This window comes from Strix uralensis, chromosome 24, assembly GCF_047716275.1.
Source record: "Strix uralensis isolate ZFMK-TIS-50842 chromosome 24, bStrUra1, whole genome shotgun sequence".
NCBI lineage: Eukaryota > Metazoa > Chordata > Aves > Strigiformes > Strigidae > Strix > Strix uralensis.
Window position 1 is genome coordinate 6,696,453 of NC_133995.1, and position 22,467 is coordinate 6,718,919.

Sequence of the window (22,467 nt, forward strand, 5' to 3'; positions counted from 1 at the left end):
AGGCTGCAGGATGCTGCTGGGGGCACGCTGAGCTGTAGAAAGGGGGTGAGCAGGGAACAATTTCACTTGGTTTAACTGGCCCTGAAAGCCATTTCATCTTCATCACGAGTTTGTTGCAACCCCCCTCCCTGCCCCAAACTGGAGATGGCACTTTTCCCTGAGAGATTGGCTTATGTAGCTGTCGTTTAATCTTCATCTTGCTAATATAGTTATTTCTCCTCTTCCTTTCCCCCTGCTCCCTCTCACAACTCGCTGCCTGCTGTTTTTAATAGGACAAGGCAGCAGGGCAGCTGGACGCAGCAGAGCAGCAGTGTCCCAGCGTGGGGCTCGAGGGCGTGCTGACACTCAACCTCACAGGTTCCGGATAAGGTCTGAAACCACGTTTCTGTTCATCCAAGGGTCACAGAAAGTACGTTTTCCCTTTAAAGCAAAGCTATTACAACTCATGCTCAGGCCCTATTCCAGTCTGGGTGATTACTGCCTGCCAACGTCTCATTCCCTCTGCAGTTTTAATTGGTGCTATTAAAGAGCTGCAGTGCTTCACCCCAGAAGAGGCTCGGTCTCTCTATCAGGATGAAGGAGCCCTCTCCTTAGCGCTTGTGTTAAAATTATCAGACACTTGGGGCTGGGGAGGAGGGAAAGCTGTGCAGACTCGGCGTGTGGCAAAGCGCCTGCTCCCTGGCTCGGGAGCGTTTTGCTGTCACTTTGCCCTGCGTTAAATGATGCACAGAAGCTGCAGAGCGGGAGGGGGCCGGGGCTGGGCTTCACGGAGGTGGAGGATGTGATGTGCGAACAGATCCAGCGCCTAGGGCTGCCGTATTCCGATGACAACTCGTGCGTCTGCTTCGTGCTGAGGATGGAGGAGAAGGGAGGCTGCAAGGCTCGGAAAGTAGCGGGGTGGTTATGCAAAGTTCACCAAACTCAGATGGCTTTGCTCATCGCAGCCCCACCGGGCATCACGCAACTTCCAGCCAGAGCTCCACCAGAGACTCACTTGGTATTCGAGACCCAGCAACCACCTTCTTCAATCTAAATTAAGTATTAAAGTGAAAGGCAATTCAGTGAGACCATGAATTCATTAGAAAACATAGCTAGATCCAAAAGGTGCTGCAGATGATAATGCAGCGGGGAGGAGGGGATGGGGCGGGGGCAGCAGGGTGTGGACAGAGACGTACAAGCAGCAGTGAGTTAAAATCAGAAAGGGGAAAAAAAATCAGTGCATTATTTTAGATGGAGATTAAATGACAGCCCCTGCTTCAAAGGGCAAGCGTGAGAGGCTAACAGGCTGTGACAAACCAGAACGCATGGTCACAGGCAGCCAATTCCCTTAAATAAAACTTTTATTGGCCATGATATCTGAAACCAAGCAGCCTGCAATAGGGTTTAATGGTTTTCCCCAGCCTCCCCCAGCACTCTCCATCCCGGGGAGGGTCACGGCTGTGGGCTGGGCGCTGCCTCCCCGGGGTGGCCCCACTGCAGCTGGGGATGCCAGAGGGCCCTGCGGCCGGGGGGAGGAGGAGCGAGACGGAATCACTTAGCCTTCATTAGGCCAAATTAAAATCAGAAGTGAGATGACAATTACAATTTGTGACCGGCTAATTGTTCGCCTCAGAAGCTGATCGTTGTGCAGATTGGGAAAATTAATTGCTCGCAGTCCCAGGTGGGTTTGAACCCCGCTGAAGAAGTGGAGCTCCTGCCGGCGATGCCGCCTGCTCTCCAGCCAGCCCTGGGGATGACATCCTGCAGGAGGCATTGCCGGGGGTCTCTGGCCAGGCTGCAGAGCTCCAGGGGGCTGGCAGACCCCCAAAGCCCCTCGCTGCCTCTGGCCTTATCACCTGGAGCGGAGCAGAGCACCCATGGGGCCACCCCTGTGTCACGGACCCCGGCATCTGGATGTACGGGATGGCAGCACTGGTCCCTGCTCCTCTATAGATGGAGGACCCATTGTCCTTGCCCTGTGGCACAGTGGACTTGCCTGCAAACCTCCCTCCTTGCCCACCCAGCCGGGGAGGGAGCTCCCTCCGGGCTGGGGTTTGTGAGCGCTGCAGCCCGGCGCTGCTCCGTCATCCAGCCGGTGCTGAGCGTGGTGTGCCATGCCCAGCTCCCATCAATCAAACCCACCCCTTCAGAGCATCCTTCTTGATTTTTATCCCCAGGGTGCTCAGGAAAGGGTGTTGTGAACACTCGGATATAATTATAGCTTCTAATGGGGCTGCCAGAGAGGGGGAAGGTGCCAGATTTCAACGGAAACGGAGACCTCCAGCTTCTGCCTTTGCTCCGGCTCTCCCACCCTCTGGGTTTCTGGCAGGCTCCCTGGCCACGACGCTGGCTGCGTGGGAGCCAGCTCTCTGCCAGGGGCTGCAAAGCCCGGGCTCACATCAGCCCTGCGTCCTGGGGGGTGCAGGTTGGAGCGTGGCGGGTGCTCTCCCGCGGGAAGGCATCTCTTGCAACGTGCAGCGGGGCCCTTCGCGATGCCCTCACCATCGGACGGACCTTCTCCCTCTCCATCTACCCAGGTTGCTAATTAGCTGAGAGGTTCACGCGTGTCTCTCTGGTAGCAGGGGACAGCTCGGTCTGATTTCCCTTCCGTGTTACCACCATCACAGGCAGGGTGAGCAGCAGGCAGCCTGGCGTCTCTGCAAGCCCGGTGCCACCCCGGCACGATCGGCACCGCAAGTCTAAAGCATCTCCCACAGACTGCAGCTCCTCTCCCTGCAAAGAGGCTCCGCGCTGGGTCCCCATAAGCTGCGGGGGGGGGGGTGTCCTTTCCCCCACGCAGCTCCGAGACTGTCGGCACAGAGCGAGGAGCGCGGCGGCTGCCAGGGGCTGACAGCAGCCGGGCACTGGGATGTGATAACTCCTGTGGCTGTACACGCCTGTTGAGCTGCAACAACATGACAGCAATAGTAGCTCATAATCCGCACAAGCGTGTGGTTGTGCCTTGCAGCAGTGTGTGTGCCGGAGAGACAGGTGCATGCCAGGAAATTATGATATATATTTCCGTGACATACCATTTCCCTCTGTTGTACATTGCAGATACAGGGGAAGACCCCACAGAGCGCTACGGTGGGAGGAAATGCTGCCAGCCCGTGGGGAAGAATGGCTCCTTGCTAACCACTTGGGACAAGATTTTCAAAGGGTTCATCTCCCCTGCACCTGCCTAAATGTTGCAGACAGCTCTGAAGCTCTGGACACTGAGTCCTTTTGAAAAATCAAGGCAGTACTGCACAGGAGCTGGGAGTGAGGAGGGATGCTCATATCTCTTCCATTTATTTCTTCATCTCTCTAATCAAACAAACAAGTAGCATGCCTAGAGCTGCAGCGGGCAGGCAGAGGCTGTTTGAACCTTCCTCTCCAGAGATGTGAAAGCCCAGAGGAAAGTGTCCCTCTCTCTGTGTTGCTCCTAACTGCTCGGACACCCCAGGGTCTCCATCCCATCCAGCACAAAGGCTTGGTCCCCATCCCAGCCCGTGGGCATCTCAGGCTCCAAACCCGCAGTGCGATGCCCAGGGTAACCTGGCAGCAACACGGCAGACGCTGCCTGTGCTGCATCAGCCCTGGTGACCTTCCCAAGCAGATCGGCTTGAAAACAGGAACGATCGATTCCCCTCGGCACAGCCAGGGGCTGGGGTGGGGGCGGTTGGCCATTAAGGCTGGCTCATTTGTAGAGCAGCCCCCCCCAAACGTCCCCCCTTCCTCTACCCACCCCAAGGCCAGCAGCAGCAGCCTTTCAGCAGGGATGCTTCGGGCAATGTTCAAGGCTTTCTAGCTCTGCTACCCACGTGGTGCTCTGCAAACCGGCCGTGAAGCCAATCTGAGCTACAGGCTCCGAGGGGGCCAGAGACCAGGGGGGTTGCTTGGGGAGGTCATGTCCATGTCTGTCTTTTGGGCCAAAAAATACCGATTCCTGGAATAAGGCATCGACTCGCAGTGAGACAGTGAAAACACAGGTGAAGGTGTGGGATTGGGTGCAGACCGGGGGTGCCTGGTGCCCGTGCAGCAGCCAGGGGCTGCTCCAGCCTGTCCCCCCGGGATGTTTTAGGAAGAAATGTTCTGCTACTGTGGTGTTTTGATGTTAGTCCCTTCAGAGGGATAAATCGTGGCTCTTTAAACTTTCTTCAGCCGGGGAGGGGTGTGCAGGGAGGAACGGGTTATTAAATAAAGTTTAAAAAAGGAAAGAATTCCTGAGTGTAATTAAAATCTAAACCATGATGGAATGTCTCCTGTTATTTCTCTAGAGGTGTCTGTTGTTGGAAACAATATTTCTTCAGCTAAGCTATTTGCTGCAGGCAGGGAATGTTGCACAGACGGTACCAAGAGAAGAGGCGAGGGCCGGGGAACCAGGGATCTTGCTTGGCCATCATTGAACTGGGGGCTCAGCTGGTCCCTTGCCATCCCCATTTTATTTGTCTCTTCATTCATGGATTGAACTGCTCTTCCAGGAGCGAAGGGAGCCGGGAGCTCACAGGTCGAGCTGGGCACCCACCCTGGCTGGGGCAGGGGCACGGGCAGGGGTCAAACCGATGGGCAGTGGAACGGGGTCACGTCAGGCACGCAAAGCAGGGTGAGAGCAGCCCTGCTCCCTTTGATCTTCAGCAGAAGAAAGGTCGGGATGGCAACGCGGCTGCTTGTAAGTGCCGTGAAATCAGGCTAATTTCTAATTACGGGGAAGTCTCTCCCTGTTATCTTGCTGGCACATTCTGGCCTCAATGCGCCATGTGGCTGAGATAAAGGGCTGGAGTTACAAAGCTCCTCCTGAGGGCTTGATGACCCCACAGAGTGACAGAAAAGAGCATCTCAGCAGTGTCTGCGGGGATGCAAGATGCTCCCGGAGGGGCCGAGCCTGCTCTGTGGAGGCCTGGACCACAGATCACATCCCGATGAGCTGCTGCTCTATGCCCCTGGAGGTGCCATAAGGACGTGAGGTCCTACCAAACCCCTCTGGGCTTGCAGTTGGTCCCTCTGCGGGGACCTCTGCTGCGTTCAGTGGCCAGGCTCGGTGGCCGCAGGACAGGGCAAGGAGGAGAGAAGCTCCAGCAATCAAAAGCAAGGACAAGAGCAGATCCAGGCTGGTGATGACCCATCAAGCAAGGGGAACAACCCCCTGCCCCTGTGCTGCAACAGCTTGTCACTGACCCTAAAAGCCCCCACGTCTTCCCAGTGATTTTATCGGAGCTTCAGTGCACGCAGATTCCCGCTCAGGGTTAAACATTTCAGCCAGTAATTCAGTAATTGCAAACCCAATGTTTCAGCAGCTTATTAGGACATGACAGCCAGAAAGAGCACAGCGGTGACATTAAAGGGTTGGACGTGAAGCTGTTCCTGGCCATGCTGGTCACTTTGTCCCCCCAGTCTCTGCTTACCCTCTATGTTGCTTCCCCTGTGCAGCACACAGGGCAGCTTCTCTGCAGGAAAACACCAAGGTGGGTGGCTTGTGGCTCTGAAGGAATTAAGGCAGAAAAGCTCAGAGCCACACACTCACCTGCTGAGAACCTGCACTGCTCTCAGCGCCCAAGTACAGGTTCAGCAGCCAGGTGAGGGCAAAAACACTCCCTGAATCTCTGAGAAAGCCTCCAAATATTACAAAGCCGGCCCTGGCCGTGCCCACGTCCAAGCCAGGCTTTCAGCCAGAGAGAGCCAGGCAGCCCTGCCCAGGGCATCGCTCCAGCCTCACAAACTGCTCAGTGATGTTCATGAGCAGCTAAGAAGTATTTAATCCACCAGAATAAATCTGAGCGAGGTATTACCTTTGGTATTAAACATGGATTTAAAAAAGAGTGATTTGATTTTCTCTCTGTGCTGAATTCCACCGAGGAAAAGCTCGGGTGTCCTACCAGCACGACTGGAAATACAACACTGAAGTCGCATCTCAGACCCCATCAAACCCTGCACCACTCTGGGGGTTTGCACAGCGTGGGACCCCTCTTGCTTCTCGGGGGCTTGTTGTTCTCCGCTCCAGCTGGCTCCTGCCCAGGAAGAGCCATTCCTCTGCAAACCCCGTGGCCCTCCCAGCCTCCTCTCAGCCTCGCTGGGGAAAAAAACAAGCTGTGATTTAGCACCTGCCCCTTGCAAAGGGCTGGCTGGTGGCTCCTGTCTCTGCGGCTCCCTGGGAAGCACCGAGGATGATGTGCCTGGAGCAGGGGGTAGCACCAAGGCAACCCCCCCAGCCTGACCCGAGCTCCAGCACCACATGGGATGCGCCTGCTCTTAGGGGCTGTGGGGAGACGAGTCAACCTCTGGCAGCCAAAAAAGCTGTAGATTAGTGAAAATGCCAATAAGTCATTAGGAATCATGAGAAAAAATGTACGGTTGCCATAGCAACTGCCAGGCACGGCTTTGGGGCTGCTTCACCCCCTCCTTGGGCGTGGAGCAGCTCAGTGGGGATGGAGGCAAAGCCACTGCACTGCCCTGCCCGTGGCCAAACCTCGGGGCACTCACTGACTGATAAATGTCCCTCCCCAAACCAAAGGGGATGGAATAACCCTTCACGGGTGAGGAATTGTGCTTATTCTTGGCAAAACCCACTTCTAGTTTAGTTTAAATAAAATCATCTAACTGACCGCTGGGAGCCTGGGGGCAGAGGAGGGGAGACGGGAATTACTAGAGGAGAGGGAATCAGCCCGTAGGAGTGAGACAGTGATGAGCTGGGGCGACGCGGCCGCTGGCATTACTGAGTTTGGAGGATGCTGGGCTGGAGCCGGAGGCTTTTCAGTGACCCTGAAGTCCCACGTGTCCTGGAGGGGCTGCAGGAAAGAAGAGCATTAAGGATCCAAGGTGCATCCCAGCTGCTCCTTCGTTCATCCCCCTCATGCTAATTGCAAAACCCCCAGTTTCCAGGGCTGCTGTGCTACAAGAAAACCCAGTTCCTGTCATCGCACCAAGCACGCCACGAGGGCTGGCTGTCACCCGATGAAACAAGGCTCCCCGCCATCGCTGAGCCACCGCATCGCCCGGTGCGAGTCCCCCGAGCGCGGGCAGAGCGTGAGAAGTTGCTGCTCTCCCATCATCTCCAGGAATTACAGCCCTCGGTGGCCCCACGCGCGTCCCCCCCTCCCCGCGCTGCAGCTGCACATGGCTGGCGGAAATGTCACCCACTTTGTCTTTAATTCACAAACATCATCTCCCCTGCGGGATCTTTTTTTTTTTTCCGGTTTATTCACAGAATTAGATCTCTTCTGAGTTTCCATGAGTGGCTCATCTCCTCTTAGTCATCCTGGGCTGCTGTGGAGATCGGGGAGCTGCACCACGGGGCAATCCCGCAGCAGCATGGGGTGGGGGGGGGGCAATGCCTGCCTGTCCCCCAGCACAGCGGGGCCACCCCCTGCCTTCACTCAGTGCGAAAGGAGGATTCAGCCACGTGGAGGCAGGAGCCACATCAACCCTCTCCGCTGCCTCTGGCTGGAAAAATCCCCCCCACTGTGGTTTATAAACTCACTCAGCTCTGCAACTCTATTATTTACAGGCACTGCCCAAGGAGAGTGTCTGCACCAAGGACACCAGGAAAAATAAGATGGCACCAAGCTTTAGGCAGGGTGGACAGAGATGCACCCAGCTCTGCCCGGCAGCAGCCCCCGCCGCAGCAGGGCCGGGGTCCGGCCGCCCCGGCTGAGTGGGACCGGGATGTCGTGTGCTGCTCCGCGAGGCCGTGGCGCATCGCCCCTTCCCAGCACACCCACGATTTCCCCAGAAAAAATGACTCGCTGCTCTCCTCCCTCCATCCCCACTCCGCACCCTTAAAAATATAAACCGAAGCAAAACGCCACATCAGGCTGCTCCGCTGCTCGGTGCGAGCCCCCGGCTCCCTGCGGCCCCCGCGCTGCAGAGCTGCAGCACTCCTGCCGCTGCCAGCCTGCCAGCAGAGATTTCGGCATGAGGGATGGCTTTCAGATGTAAACAGCCCTGTTCATTTAACTTCCCTTAAAACCTGAGCAAAACGGGGAAAAATGCAGGTGCGTGCCAAGCCAGGGAGGACAACCGTGGCCAAGGAAGGGGGGACAAAGGGGTACGTCTGCGGCTTCCCAGGAGGGTTTAACCAACAAAGAAGGAGTCAACAAAATATTAAAAAGCCATAAAGCTAGCTGGAGAGTGTCACTGAAATCCCTTTTGTCTTATTTAACAATAGCTTCATGAAAAGGAAAGAACAAGCGATTTCAGAGCGGAGCAGGACTCGGGTGCAGGTGATAGACGGGCGTCAGGGCAGCCCCCAAACCCAGCAGCATCGCGATGGAGCCGACCTGGTCCTGCTCCTTGGTCCTTCCGAAGGCTCGATGCAGGGATAAATCCTGCTGCTCATCGGGAACTAGAGGACTCGTCGACTGCATGAGATGCTGGAGAGTTGGAGCTGCACAGCGCTGCACAGAGCCAGCCCTCCGCCAGCGCGGGCTTTGGGACAGCCCGCCCGGCTCCATCGCTGGCTTTGAGCAGCAGCGGCAGCACGTAGGAGTCGGGAAAAGTGACTCAGAAAGAGGATTCGGCAGAATTTTCCATGGGAATAAAAGCCTTTGCTGAAAAACGCAGCTTCTGATCAACCGCAGCAATTTGCAAATTCGGATCAAATGCTGCAGACCCTTTTTGGGCCAACGTGTCTAAAGTCTAAATGGGCTTTTCAAGTCAAGCGAGAGGCTTTGATTATGCGTTGCTGAACAGGGGTTTGAACAACCAAACCATTGAATTAAATTTAATAATCATACTAGGAACAAGTGACAGACACCCAACTGAAATGCTTATTCCAGCACAAAATGAAATGGTTCATTTTTTAATGTTTCACAAAGAGGAAAAAAATTTTTTTCCTTTTCAGATGACCAGTTACTTGCATTTCTTCTTTTTTTTTTTTTTTTTTTTTTTCCCTTCTATATTTCCAGACTGTTGAACTCTACCCACACGGTCCTGCTGGGACAGAGGACAGAGCAGGGAGAGGAGCTTCCCTGGGCTTTGGGGGTTTCTTCCCCCAAACGAGAGAGCTGGAGTTAGTTCATCTCTGCCTTTGGGAAAGGCTGGTTAAAATGCAAAACCCCTTTTATGCTGATTACAAATTCCTCACTGATGAAGGCTTTTAAATTCAAAGCAAGCGTTATTAAGTCTCACAGAAGCACAGTGGCCTGTCTTCATGCAAAACAATTTTCTCAGCTTGAACCTGAAAACAGACTCGACTCAGCTTTGGTCAACAGGAAGGACAAAGCTGCTCACACTCCGACCTCACACGCCAAATTTAATCTTGGAGTGATTTTTTTATGACTGGTTATAAATGCCACAAAATATGGTTTTATAATAGTGCCTGGGATAGGCTTTTAGAGCCGAAAGGTAGCTCTGGAGTCTGGATAGGGTCAGGAGATATCAGAGCATTTATAAACTGCTGGAGGGGGAAGCTGGCATTAATTCTGACTAGAGTTGGTGAATAATTTATCACAAGTAATTTATTGACTAAGTTTGTCTCTTTTCCCTGTCTGGGTGAAAAGCACCCCAGTGCAGAGAGCCAGCACAAGACTTAGGCACCACTTAAGTCCCAATTAAGCCCTTTGTGAATTGTCTGGGAACGGATCCCAATTTTCCCATATTTATTTGTTATTCAGAATTACACGCCAAACAGAGCCGACACATAATTCCTGCTCTGCAGCGTGTTTGCAAACAGTTCCCAGGGAGCACCCACTGTGAGGACTCCAGCCGTTTTGAGGGGGCACGGGGGTTACTCAGGCCCCCATCCCTCCCTGACTGGGATGGTGTCATTTGTGGGACCCCATTTCCCACATCAAGGATCCCCAAGCGCTCACCACCGGCGGGGCTGTGGAGGGGGGGAAGGCAAGGGGTGCTGGGGCTGTCATCCTCCTGCTCTGAGGTGCGACCAGAGCAATTTTCTCAGCCACTTATTGCCTTCCTAAAACCCACCCATTGGAACAGCCTTTTACAAAACCCTCTATAAATATATTTATCACAAAATACTCTCTGCCGTCAAGAACCGCTAAACCTGCACATATATTTCACCGCCTATGAGCTGGCTGATGTCCTGGAACGGTGTTGGGCATCTCAGCAGCTGCCCTGGTCTAGCACAGGAGGGATGCTGGAAGGGACACGCGTGGGGACCGGTGCGCAGGGGTCCAGGGTAGCCAGGGCATGGCTGTGGGCTGGCACAGCAGGAGGGCAGGGGGGGATGTCCTGGGCTCCACGAGGAGCTCATGACTCAACAGCATCAATGACCAAACCCTAAACTCAAACCCAAAGTCCCAGCGCAGAGCCTCATCGACAGAGACCATCTCCCTTCTTACGGAGAAGTTTTAAACTCATCTAATTTTCATGTTTTTCCTGATGCCCTCCCAGCAAGCAGCAGGCAGCACTCTGCGCTCGGCAGCAGCTATAATTCTCCTTCTCATGGTTTTCCCCAGCCGGGGCCGGGCAGAGCTGCAGCTTTCGATGCAGAGCACAGGAGAGGGCATTTCCCCTGAGAACAACAATCCCATTTCCAGGAGGAGAACCAAAGTCACGGGTACCTCCCACGCATGCCCAGCCAAGGAAGAGCGACCATCAGTCAGTGCTGAGACCCTCGTACCTTGTCTTCGGTAGAGGGCAGGGAAACAGCCCCTTGGCATGTTTTCCAGCAAAAAGGATGTGAGAGGAAGAAGGGAGGGTGGTGGCGAGTTTCTGAGTGCAAGGAGGGGATCACACGAGCCCTGGGCTGGCATCTCTGCTCTTTAGGTAATCAGCCCCATGCCAGCAGGAATGCCACCCCATGGGTAGCTTTTAGGATAGAAGGGAAGTGACCAGGGTCTACCTTGAAGGTGATTTAGGAGATATATCATCTGCTGGGAATAAAGAAAGGGAAAGAGCCTTGTGTTCAGGCTTCCCTGCATTTGGAGAGGTGCCGGTAGCATGATGAAGTTCCCAGCCTTTTGGGTGCCCACCTGCGATGACCTTTGGACCTTCCTAGCATCCTCCATCCCTGTCCTAGCCAGGAAATTTCGGATCACACCCCTAAATGGCAGCGATCAGCTACAGTGAGGAGTGAGCGGGCACGAACCCTCTGCTGCTGTGAGCCAGCACGGCTCTTTGAAGCCGAAGGAGCCGCGTCTGGTTAGAGCAGCCCAAGCTCTGCTCCGCGCTGGGAATCGGAGCCTCCACGGCACCTCCTCTGAAGCGCAGAGAGCAGAAGGGCTGCCCCAGCTCCCCGAGGAGGTAATTATGCAGCTTAATATACAATGCTGTGGGGAAAGTAATTTCCTGGTGCTCCGATATCCCTAGTGAGGTGGGATGGGTTTGGTCGGGGTCTAGCCCACCCCCCAGCCCCCTGCACCAGAGGCACTTTGTGGGCTCTGCGATGGGTGTTGGCACAGCTCAGCCCCGGCAGCTGATGCCGAGCTCCTTGTTTTACACCGCAGAAAAGGTCCCACCCAAAGGAAGGGGTTTAAAATGGCTGAGGAGCAGAAGCTCGTCCCCAGATTTGGCCCTCAGCCCTGCTCTGCACAGCCACTTACGCCAGCACCAACCGGGTGCCAAGCCAGCCCCCACTGCCCCCGGAGAGGTGTTGGGGTAGCAGCACTCAGCCCTGGCTCTGCGGGGGGAAAAGGAAAGCCAGGATTGCTGGGATGAGCTGTGTCCCTAGCAAAGAGGCTGGGCCAGCAGGACCAGGGTCCTCTGCCACGGGGGGTCAGGACAGGAGCTGGATGAGGGTGTCCCATGTCCCAGGTGTGAACGCTGGGGACCGCTGGAGGTGGTGGAGAGGAGAAACCCCATGGCAGGGAGCAGTCAGCGCTCTGGGAAACTTGCACTGACCCACATGGCATCACCCCACGGCAGCACCACGCTCAGTCTTGGAGACAGAAATGAGACCTTTGCTTCCCAGCCCTGCTACGAGCCCTGCCTACACCCCGGCTGTGGGATCAGGGCTGCTCATCCCCAAAGCAAAGGCAGGGGCTGGGTCCTGGCTCAGCACCGGCACAGCAACACGATGGGGGTGAGACAGGCAGCACCCGTGTGTTGCTTCTGAGCCCCCAGCCCATGGTTTGAGGAACCAGATCCTCACGGCCAGAGGTGATGGCAGCACCTGCCTGCAACTTCCAGCAAAAGCCTCCCTGGAAACTGCTCCAAGGGTCCCTTTCCCACCCCGCAGTGCCCAGCATCCTCTCCTCCTCTCCGGGGTCCCAGTGCCAGGCTGAGACAAGCCCTGGGGGGCAAAGGGCTTCTCCCCTGTTCACTCTGGGAAAGAGGGACAATGCTGAGATGTCTCAAATCCCTTTCTTTAGGCTCTGGCAGAAAGCAAGAGGAGGTGGAGAGGGCCCAGCCCCTGTCTGATCTTCGAGGAGGGCCGAGGACAGCCAATGTCTCAGCTGCAGCCATGGGGTCCCTCCCAACCCCCAGCACCCTTCCCGAACTGGGTCAGCACTGGTGGGTACAAGGGTCCCTGCAGCGGGTCCCTCCCTGCACACAGACCCCCGGGACCCCCGTCCCCGTCCCTCCCCGTGCTGGCAGGGCACAGCCACGCACCCACAGCCGCAGGAGGGGACAGCGGCTTTGCACAGAGGTACCAGCACGGAGATTGCGGGTGGGTGCGTGTCCTGTGTAGCTGCGTCGGGGAGGCGCATGCATCGAGGAGCGGGATTAGGAAGGGTGGAGGTAAACATAGAACTGGCACAGAAATCGTCAAAATGACACCGTGGACCCAGGGCTCAGGGCAGCTGCTCCCAGGGTTTGCTTTGCCATCACCTTTTGCCACCCCCCCACCCCGCAGCCTGTCCTCTCCCTTGGATGGGCTGAGCCTGGCGCCGGCGGGCGAAGGTGGTTTGGAAATGAGGGAGGGAGACCAAAGGACCAGGCTGGTTAATTTAACACAGTCTCTTTTCTACACTTAACTTCACTCCTTTGACATTTTCCAGAGCTCAGGCACGGCGGGGTTAATGCATTGAACGCGCTGCTCCTGGCTGGGTCGCATCCTGCCAGCATCTCTGGGCAAGGCTGGATTTCGGTCTCAGCAGCACCATCCCCAGCACATCGCCACGGGGTTCACCACAGTTACCCCACGTTCCCATCGGTGCCTGGGTGAGGATCGACTCGATCCCAGAGGAGTTTCCAGGACCGGGAATCCAGCTCCCACCATCGGTGTGGAGGGAAAACCTCCTTTCCCTCAGCTGCCTCACGCACCCCTTGCCCCCTCCTAGATCACGCACCAGCCAGGCGCCGATGCTGTGTGCATTTCCTATTTTCACCCGCTTTTCTTTCTTTTCTTTTCAAATACACCCTTTTTCCTCCATGCCAGAGATCAATGAAAGCAAAGCTCTGGAAGGAAAGGGAAAAAAAAACCCAAACAAACTGCCAAGCAGCCAGCTCTGTGTTGCAGAACCCCCAGGCACAGGAGCCCCCCCAAAGTCACAACCGACCGACAATACGGTTAACGGGGCTGGAGCCCAACTTACCCTTGGACTCTCCTCCCGTCTCCCAGCGTTGCTGTCATCCGCCTGCCTGCTCCCCGCCACAGCTGCCTGCACATCTGGCTCGGGCAGAGCCCCTGTCGGCAGACAAAGGGCCGGGGTTGCGTTGGACCTGCCAAAGCTGGGGGGGGGGGGGGGTGTCCGTCCTTGTCCCTTTGGGGGTGAGGGGGACAGGGACAGCAGGCCACCCCCTGCCACGCTGTCCCCACGCTCGCCCTCAGCGCTCAGTCTGGAGGCAGCGGGGAGAGACCTTCATCCTTCCCTCGCACGGCTCCTTTGCAGCCGCACACTCGCAGCTCCCCGCTGCCTGCAAACGCTCCCTCCTCCTCCTCCTCCTCCTCCTCCTCCTCCTCCTCCTCCTCCTCCTCCTCTCTTCTCCCCTCCCTTTCCCAGTCCTCCTCCTCACTCGAGTCTTGTCTCCACAACGTGCCACCCACCTGAATCAGCTCCTGCCGGCTGCGCGCTTAACTCCTGCAGCTCTAGCGAGCGCCCGGGGGGCCAGAACCCGCAGCCCCTTGGGGTGACGCTCCCGAGGACCAGATAGAAAAAGCTCCTGCAAAGGCTGAGCTGCCTGCTTGTACCCCTCGGCATCCGCAGCGCATCCTGCTCCCACTGCAGCTGAGTCTGTTGCAGCACTGGGGTCCCCTCCCCACGGGCTGGGGTCACCGAGCCCAGGGGGGGGTTTCTCCACGGCGCTGCGTGGCTCCACTTTAGGAGGGAAGCGGGAGATTCAACGAGGTGGACTTGTGGCCCAAACCCCCCTCTCCTCACTGGCACCCAAAGGGCTTTATTTGCCTTTGGAAAGATCTGGCTGCGTGTGGTGCTGGGCCCCACCCCATCCCAGTGTGCCCAGCGTGGCACCGGAGATGCCCCACGGGGTTTCGCAGCACCTTCCCCTGCCCCTCCAGTGGAGCGGTGGCTGAGTCCCCAAGCAGGACATGCTGCTGGTGGCTCATCTCCTCTGGAAGGGGATGCTCAGAGACCCTTAACCTTGGAAAACACTGCGGAGAAGCTGCCTTCTGCTTTGCTGTGTCTCAGATGGAGAGATCTGGGGTCCTGTCACCCACCTTAAGAGGGGAGGGATGGAGACCGCGTCCGCCGTCGCATCCCACGCGGTGCCGGGAGAAGTGTCTCGGGCAGACACAGATGTGGGGCTCTGACAAAGGCAGGACTGGGGGCGGGGGTGCAGCACAGCAACCCCAGCTTTTGTCTGCTTCCCAGCAGTCGCTCCCCAGAAATGCATTTTCCAGCCCCATCCGGCAGCTGTCAGAGCCCTGCAGATGTCCCACGCCCCAGGAGTGACAGTGGCCATTGAATCCCCATTTCACGCTCAGGAGTGTGAGCCGAGCTGGGGGTCTGGCTCATTCCCAAAGCGTTTGCCTGGGGAGGTGGGCTGGGCCGCAGGGATGGAGAACAGACGCGCACACACGTGAGAGAGCCAGAGAGGCAGAAGAGGAGAGATTAGAGTGACCTGATTTAATTGGCAGGACTTCAATAACATAAAATCCCTGCCCATGTGCCCAGACCAAATGGGTGATGTTCTGGCATGTTGGCCCCCATTCAGCAAAGCATTTATGCAGATACTTAATGGGAACACATGCTTAATGTTAGCCTCACTTAAATGCTTTGCAGCATAAACTGAGAGTCAAAGAGGGGTCTCAGCTGGAAGGTCCCCTCACAGCTTTCGGATAGTAAGGGGTGAAACATGAGGCTTTATCCAAGTACTGGGGCACACAGGGCCGCGCCTCTTCATTTTGCAAAAACCCCATAAGCATCCCATGAAAGCCACTTCTCTCATGAGATTATGGAGCTCCCAGTCAGCTGGAGAAGCCCTTCCAGATGGTCTTTGTGCCCATGCCCACGTCCTGCTGCTGCTGCCAGGACCGTGGGTACTTAGAGGGAACAGGGGCTGGGATTGCTTCTGGTTTGCAACCCCTCCCTGCGCTGTGGGGCTGGCAGGGCCAGCGCCTTGCACCCTCCCCTCCCGCTGAACTCACGGCACAGGGGCCAAGCAGGCAGCTGGCCACACCAACCGCTGCAAACCCTCCAGTGCCCATCCCCAGAGCTGCATCCTTGTGTGCCTGTGACAGCAGGTCGCTGCGAGCAAGAGCGAAGAGCTGCCTTGCACCTTCCATGGTGCAGGAGGCATCTCAAGCCCACCCCAGGCTGCTGCAGGGAGCAGTTGGCTGCTCCCGAGGGCACACGTAATCACTCCGTACTTGATGGTGGCTCTTGACCTGTTTGCCCCAGAGCTCAATCTCGTGGCTCAGCCACGTGATGCTGCCAGAGGGATGGCTTCAGCTCCGCGAGGAACAGGGAAAGCTTTGCCTGCCCTGGCCACGTGGCCGTGGATGCTCCTGCACTGGGCTGGGTCCCTCTGCAACACCCTGCAGCTCCTGGGGATTGGTTTCAGGGCACCCATTGCCCCTAAACATGGACCTGGAGGAGATGGGGCAGCAGCAGCTCCCCCCTCAGCTGCCAGAGCACCATCGATCGGAGCAGCCGGCGCTGCAGAGACCTTGCTCGGGGCTGGACCGACAAGCAAACTCCATAGAAACAGCTGAACCCTGATGAACTGCACAGGGCTTTCAGCCAAGGCCTGGTGGCAGCTTGTACAGCACCGTTAAGCCCAGGTCATTTAATCACTTCTCATTCCAACTATGGGGGGTTCAAAGGTGCTTGTTTGGTCTTAAGACTAATTAAGTTTCTCCTCCTCTGCCACAGACTCCCTGTGTGGCCTCAGGCAAGTCCCTTACTCCATGACCCCTTTCCAATTTGCATGATGGGGACACTAGTGTCACCTCATTCCTGGTGACATGGGACACTTACTGCCTCACAGATGCTGGCCCACGTTGGCGGTGTTCCCCTGCACGCTTTAGGTGCAGGAGGAGAAGTGTTTCTGTAAATACATTTCCAGTCAGCCTGAGCTGCCTCCACGGCAAGCGAGGGAAGGAGATGGAGACAGGCATTTCCCCTGCTCCAGACAAGGCGGCACGCTGCCGGGGAGGGAGAAGCTGGCCCCGGGTGGCCTGGAGCCCTCTCTGTCTAACACCTTGCTCGTAAACAGGCTCCTCCCGTGTGCTAAGCCAGCCTGCTGCAGATGATGACTAATGCATGTCACTCTCGAGATGCTATCTTCAGGCAGATGAGTACAGCCTGATCCAGGTTTTAATTGTGTGGGATTTTAGCCGAGATGGCACTAATTTATTTTCTCTGCTGCTTCAGCAGTTCTCATGCCTCTTCTGCACTTGAAGTCACCTGGAACATATTCCCCTGGTGCAAGGGGTTAAAAACTTTTCTTGCTGGAGAAGCAGCTTGCAGTCTCAGGATGATTTTTTACCTACAGCCAGTTACACATGTAGGGTTGTAAGGAGCTTCACATCCCCCTCCTTATCCCTTAAGACACAACATCAGCTCCTTGGGGAGCAGCTCTAAGGCAGTCTTCCGGAGTAGCAGTAGATTTGGAGGGCTAAGCTTGGGCAAGCCACGCTCAGCCAAGCCTTAGCTCCAACAGACCTGGATGAAGAAGGGCACTGGTGCCTCTGTGAGATTTTCCATCCGCAGCATCTCCTGGGGCCAAAGGCAGGATCCAGGCTGTGCTGGGGCCAGGCAGGTCCTACACCCGCTTGGGAACACCCTGGGGGCAGGAGGTGATGCCCCCAGTCCCTGGTGCACGATGGCAGCGTTGCTTTAGGCAGGATCCATTCCCAGCAGCGGTTTCCTCCTCTCCTTCCTCCCAGGCATCGGTTGAGCCAAGCCTGACTCTGGTACCTCCCAGCGGGGATGGGAGCTGCTGGACAAGAAGTACCAACACCTCCTGGAGACTCATGTCAGCATTATTCATATATGGGAATTGTTTTTGGAGTCATGGTTATTATTATTCTTTAATGATTTGAGGATGTAACAGCAGCTCCCTCAGGCAGCATGATGGAGACATAAACCCCAGAGGTGTTTGGAGAAGCCGCTCGTAGCCGTTTCTCTGCGGCCCAGGAGGAGACACCCCTTCCCCTCCCACATCTCCCCTGGGCAGAATAAACCAAATCACGTCCCAGCAGCAGGCAGTAAGTTATTGCAGGCCTATTGCCGGTGCAGGACAAGCCGTAACTCAGGCGGGCTCCGGCTGCTCCTGAGTTATGGCATCTGTGCCGCCCGTGGCAGGGCAGCTATACGTTACCCTCGGCACCCAGGGCTCTCCCGTTGTGCATCCTGGAAGCAGGGATCAGTAAGCCTCTTCCTTCGGCAGCAATGTCAAGAAAAACCAGCTGGGTAAAACACAAACCAGCTAGCACAGCCCCAGAGCTTCCCTGATCTGCCTTAGAAAAAGAGATTTTCAAGGATCTACTATGTGTTTTCCTCCTACTCCCTCTTTCCCTCTCTCTGCTGCAAAGGTAAACACCGACCTCGCTTACCCCGTGTTTCCTCCAGCCTTGATCCGGATCCGTGACTCCTCCGCGGAGCAGCGCAGAGCCCGGGGGCTGCGGCTGCAAACCCGGGGAGAGGTTTTGCACAGCGTGGGGGCCCAGAGCTGGCTGTGACACAGGCTTTGCACCTAGGACGAACGTTTGAATAATTGCTATTTTGGAGGAGTAACATATATTCAGAGTTTAGGAGGCAGGAGTCTTGGGGAGGCTTCGTATCGTCTGAAGCTGTCATGTACTGACTCCGAGCTTTTTCAGGGTTATCAGTAAATCCTCACTTCTGCTGTAGGTATCAGGCACCGTTAGCATGCTATTATTATTATGTTCATAATCATATTTTTATATATTTTTATAGTGTCTTTTAGTACTTGTTTTGGGATAATTTCCAAATCCCTCAAGATCAGCCCGCGCATATGAAACGCTGCCCAGAGACACTCCCTGTCCCCTCCCAAAAAGGGGGAGCAAAGCTGCAGCAGGGCGAGGTGACAAGCCCAAGCCCATGGAAGCAATCGGTGTTGGGGTGCTGGCTCTGGGGTACAGCAAAGCCCTGCACTGCTCAGCCATGGCCACCAGCCCGAGCTTGCACTAGAGTGAGGGAAATGAGGCACTGCGAGGCTAAGGGCCAGATCAATAAATACATTTAAGCATCCACCTCTGAGCCCCCATTGATTTCAGTATCTAAATACATTTGGAGCGCTGGGTCTATACAGCCAAGCCAAGGTCACACCAGAAGCCTGCAGCAGCGAAGGGAATTGGACTCAGGACTCCTTCCCGAGTCAGAGGCGAGTGTCCTGGATTATGGGGCTGTCCCCCCTACTCACAGGAGCGAATTTCAAGCTGATTAACGAGCGCTCGCCCCCAGCCTCACGCCACCTTTAAGACATCAATACCAAGCCTTGTCTTTTCAGAGAGGTGGGAGCGTGGAGCCCTGATTAACCCCGCTCACGCCACTTCAGATCGAAGCAACATCCCCAACTTGGCACCCATTGGCTGCTCGCTTGGCTGCGGCGGCAGCGGTGGAGGGACCACGGGCTGCAGAGGCGGCTCGTCCCCGCACCCCCCACCCCTCCGGCACTGCCGCACACACCACCTTGGGTGGGAAGGGGAAATGTTCTTCTGGTTACTTTATCTCTCTGCTTTGGGGCTGGTTTACAGCTACTATAAAAGCTGATAATAAATCAGGGGCGATACTATAAAATGCAGAAACAACCATAGTTAGAGCCCAAAAGAGACCGACTCCCTCTGCCAGCCCCAGAACTGCAGGAGGAGCAGCTCGGTTTATCTTTCCCCCTCCCAGTCGCCTTTACAGCCACCCTGGGAAGGAAGTTACAGGGGTGAAGCAAACCTGATGGAGTCCCCCATTATATGAACATGCCAGCAAGGCCTGCTGAATAATGTGGCCTTTTTTTATGGAATGCGCTTTGCATTGCAGAAATTTTACATTACTCTCTCTCCCTCTTGCTGTCTTCGCCCCCACCCACTCTCAAATTTACAAGCAGGAGATTGGTCCAGGGAGAAATAAACTTCCTAAAGAGCACAGCGTTTGCTGATAAGGAAAGGAAAAACCAGTGAAGAAAATAGTGACAATGCTTCATGTGTTACGTGCTGCTTTAAGAGTCAAATTTGTTTCTTTTATTGCCAGACAAAAATGTAATTAAAAGGCTGCAGAGTCAGCCAGTTGCAACTGAACTTGTTGCATCTGTTAGCAGACAGGACCATTAACACCTTTTGTCTCTGGGTCTTTTAATCTCAGAGGACCAGTTCTCTCTTCCACTGCCTCCTGGAAGATGTATAACCAGTCTTGCGAGGCAGCAGGGATGTACCAGGAAAATGGTGTTTGTAGGCTTCAGGGCGCTGCTTCCTTCCCATTTTCTGGACTGAAAAATTAACCGTGTGCTTTTATTTTGCTTTCCCAAGACTCTGCAGGGATATAAAAGTGGGGATCCCAAGGGGCGACTGCCTGCCCCCTCCCCATCCCCGGGCTCCCACCCCACACTGGACACCTTGGGGAGCCCATTTGGGGACATCAGCCTGACCTGGGGACAAATCACACACAGAGAGAAACCCCGCAGAAAGGCGCGGGGATGAGCAAGGGGAGACAACAAAAGTCACATCCGGGGCCCTGGGTGCGTTTTGGTGCTCTTCGCCTTGGAGCTGTTGCTCTGAGAGAATTGTGGTGCGAGGCAGAGCCAGCGGTGTGTACCGGCGGATTTGTATTTGTCAGCGTTTCCATGACAATGAGCCACCTTCGCTGCTCCCCTCGTGTGCGCGCACACGCAGACATGCCGGCGCGCTGCCGCCGCAGGCACACGCCCGGGCTCACACGCGGGCGCACACGCCCAGAGTTTTCCTCCCCTCTCCCTTTGCCTCCCCTTTCCATCCGAGGGCACGTTCCGCAGGCCTCCGGGCTTTGCTGGCTCATAACAAGCACTAACGTTGCTGCCAGGGTCTGCGCTGGAGGCTGAGCGCTGATAAAATAAAACTCCGGAGGTGCAGGCTGCGGTTATGAGATGTAGCGTTTATTTGTGTCTAAGTTGTCGGACCATTCGCACACGCACTCTCTGTCGCTGCCGTGTGGATGCTCGCTGGGGCTGTCACCGCCCCAGGTCACCAGAGAATGGCTCATTACTGTAATTTCAAAAAAAAAAATAGAAAAAATTCATCCTTTTTTTTCCCCCAGTGCAGCTTCCAACAAAGGAACTAATTACTCGGGGTGGCTCTGGCTAACTGGTGGCTGGGACCTGCTGGGGTGGGTGGTGTGTGGTGGGAGAATATTTGGCCCCCGTGGCCCCCGATGCTGAGCCGAGGGGCAGGGGAGGAGCTGGGGGTGCCTCCCATGGGGGTGTTAAAGCTGGGTGATGCCGGTTAAAGCTGGGAAATCCCATCGCCTGTGCCCCAGCCACCCCGGTGCCAGCGCTCGCCGGGCTGCCCCAGCCTTGCCGCATTGTGACCCTGCATTGCTCCCTCCTTCACCGAAACAGATCCCTCATTAGCCGTCACCCCGGGCTCCGGCAGCAGCTCCCCAGCCTCCCTCATCCCGTCAGCCTCTCCCCCCCAGCTCCCCCTGGGCCTCTTATCAGAGGCAGCGATGCCGTCCCCCTCCGCACTGCCTCGTCCCCAGAAGAGCCGGGAGGCGAGCACAGGGCTTTCTTCCCATCTTGTTTCGTTTAATTGGAATCTCTGCTGAATCTGCTAATTAAGTTCTTTGCCTGCAACTAATATTGTGCTGCTAATTCTTCCCCAGAATGATTCCTCCAGCAGTCACAGAGGTTATGTTCACTGGCATCCTTCCACAGCTCCTTTATAAAAAAAGAAGAGCCCTTTTTAATCACTGCGAATGACTCATCTATGAGCAGCTCTCGTCCTCATCCTCTGCCTCGCCGCGGCCACAGCATGCGAGGGAGCAGCGTGGGCAGGCAGCAAACCCTGCCTGCCCTGCCAGCTCCCGCAGCACCCCGGGGACTGAGCCCTCGCAGGATGGGGCCACCCAGCCCCTCCACAGCCGGGCGAGCGGGCACCCAGCAACGCAGCCGAAAGCCAAAACGTTGTCCCCCCTCCCCACTGCGGCAGACGGTGCTCAGTCCCTTTCCCCCCAGTTTGCTGGCTGCAGCCCTGCGTGCGGGGATTCGGGGCACAGTTTAAGCCTCAGCTGCTTTGCAAAGCGCAACGAGTCCTGCTCAAGAGCCTGGGCTGCTCCATGCGCAGGATTTGACCCTGTTAGTGCCGTACCGATGGGGCTCAGCTCCCTGCGTCGGCACTCTGCATCCTCCCAGGGGCACCGGCCTGTGATCTGATCCAAAAGGCTGCTTTCCCACACACAGTATAAAAATTCAAGAGCCCTTTGATATTTTTCTTCTCTCCCTGTTTCTCCTGCTTTCTATTTTTATAAATAATACCTGGTCTCAAACTGAACAGAATACCAAGCGTGCAATTAAATCCCCGAGTGCCAGCGCTGCCTTTGAGGAGGGCTTCGAAGCGTCTCTTCCCGGAGGCGGCGATGCCACAGCAAAGCCACAGCTGGCTCAGACCCTCGCAGAGGAGCAGGAGTGTTTAGCAGGGCCTGACCCTGCTTCAGCTGCCTCCAGAGCCCGGGCACAGCCCTTGGTGCCCTCGCTGGGGACAGGATTGGACCCGTGCATCACCTCCGAGCTGCACCACAGCTCCCCCAGGACCAGGGCTCACCCTGCTCACTTCTTTGATCTCATTTCCCATTAATGCCAGTGAACTGGGGTGGGAACAATCGCTGTCCCTGCCTGTTGTGAGCTGGCTTAAGCCCTGCGTAGCTGGAAGGCAAAACCCATCAGAATTAAGAGGACCATAATGCACATTCTGCATGTGCGGGGCGGGGTGGGGGGGGAGAAAATCTGGGACGTATTTTTTTTTTGTACACTAAAACATATTCATGCTGCTTTGACATATCTCAGGGGGCTGATATCTCCTCAGGTCAGGCAGAATGAGCCCTTTGCCCCTGCTCTGCTCCCAGGCAATGTAGGCAGCCGGGCTGAGCCAGAGCACAGGGAGCTGGTGACAGTCACAACTGCCTTAGAGCCACCCCAGGGCTGCTCTAGTGCCATCAGCCTCGGGCATGGCAGTGCCTGGTGCTAGACAACAGGGACAAAACCCCGGGACAGTGTGAG

At 56.0% G+C, this 22,467-nt stretch overlaps 1 protein-coding gene across 2 annotated transcripts in view; it reads right to left on the reverse strand.

The window, feature by feature from the left end:
- Window positions 1-13,692, reverse strand: part of LRRN2 (leucine rich repeat neuronal 2) — a 35,561-nt gene extending 21,869 nt beyond the window's left edge. For both annotated transcript variants that reach the window (XR_012632155.1, XM_074893775.1), the window contains exon 1: window positions 13,398-13,692. The gene's annotated coding sequence lies outside the window, so the exon portion shown is untranslated. The remainder of the gene's footprint in view (window positions 1-13,397) is intronic.
- Between the last annotated feature and the right edge of the window lie 8,775 nt (window positions 13,693-22,467).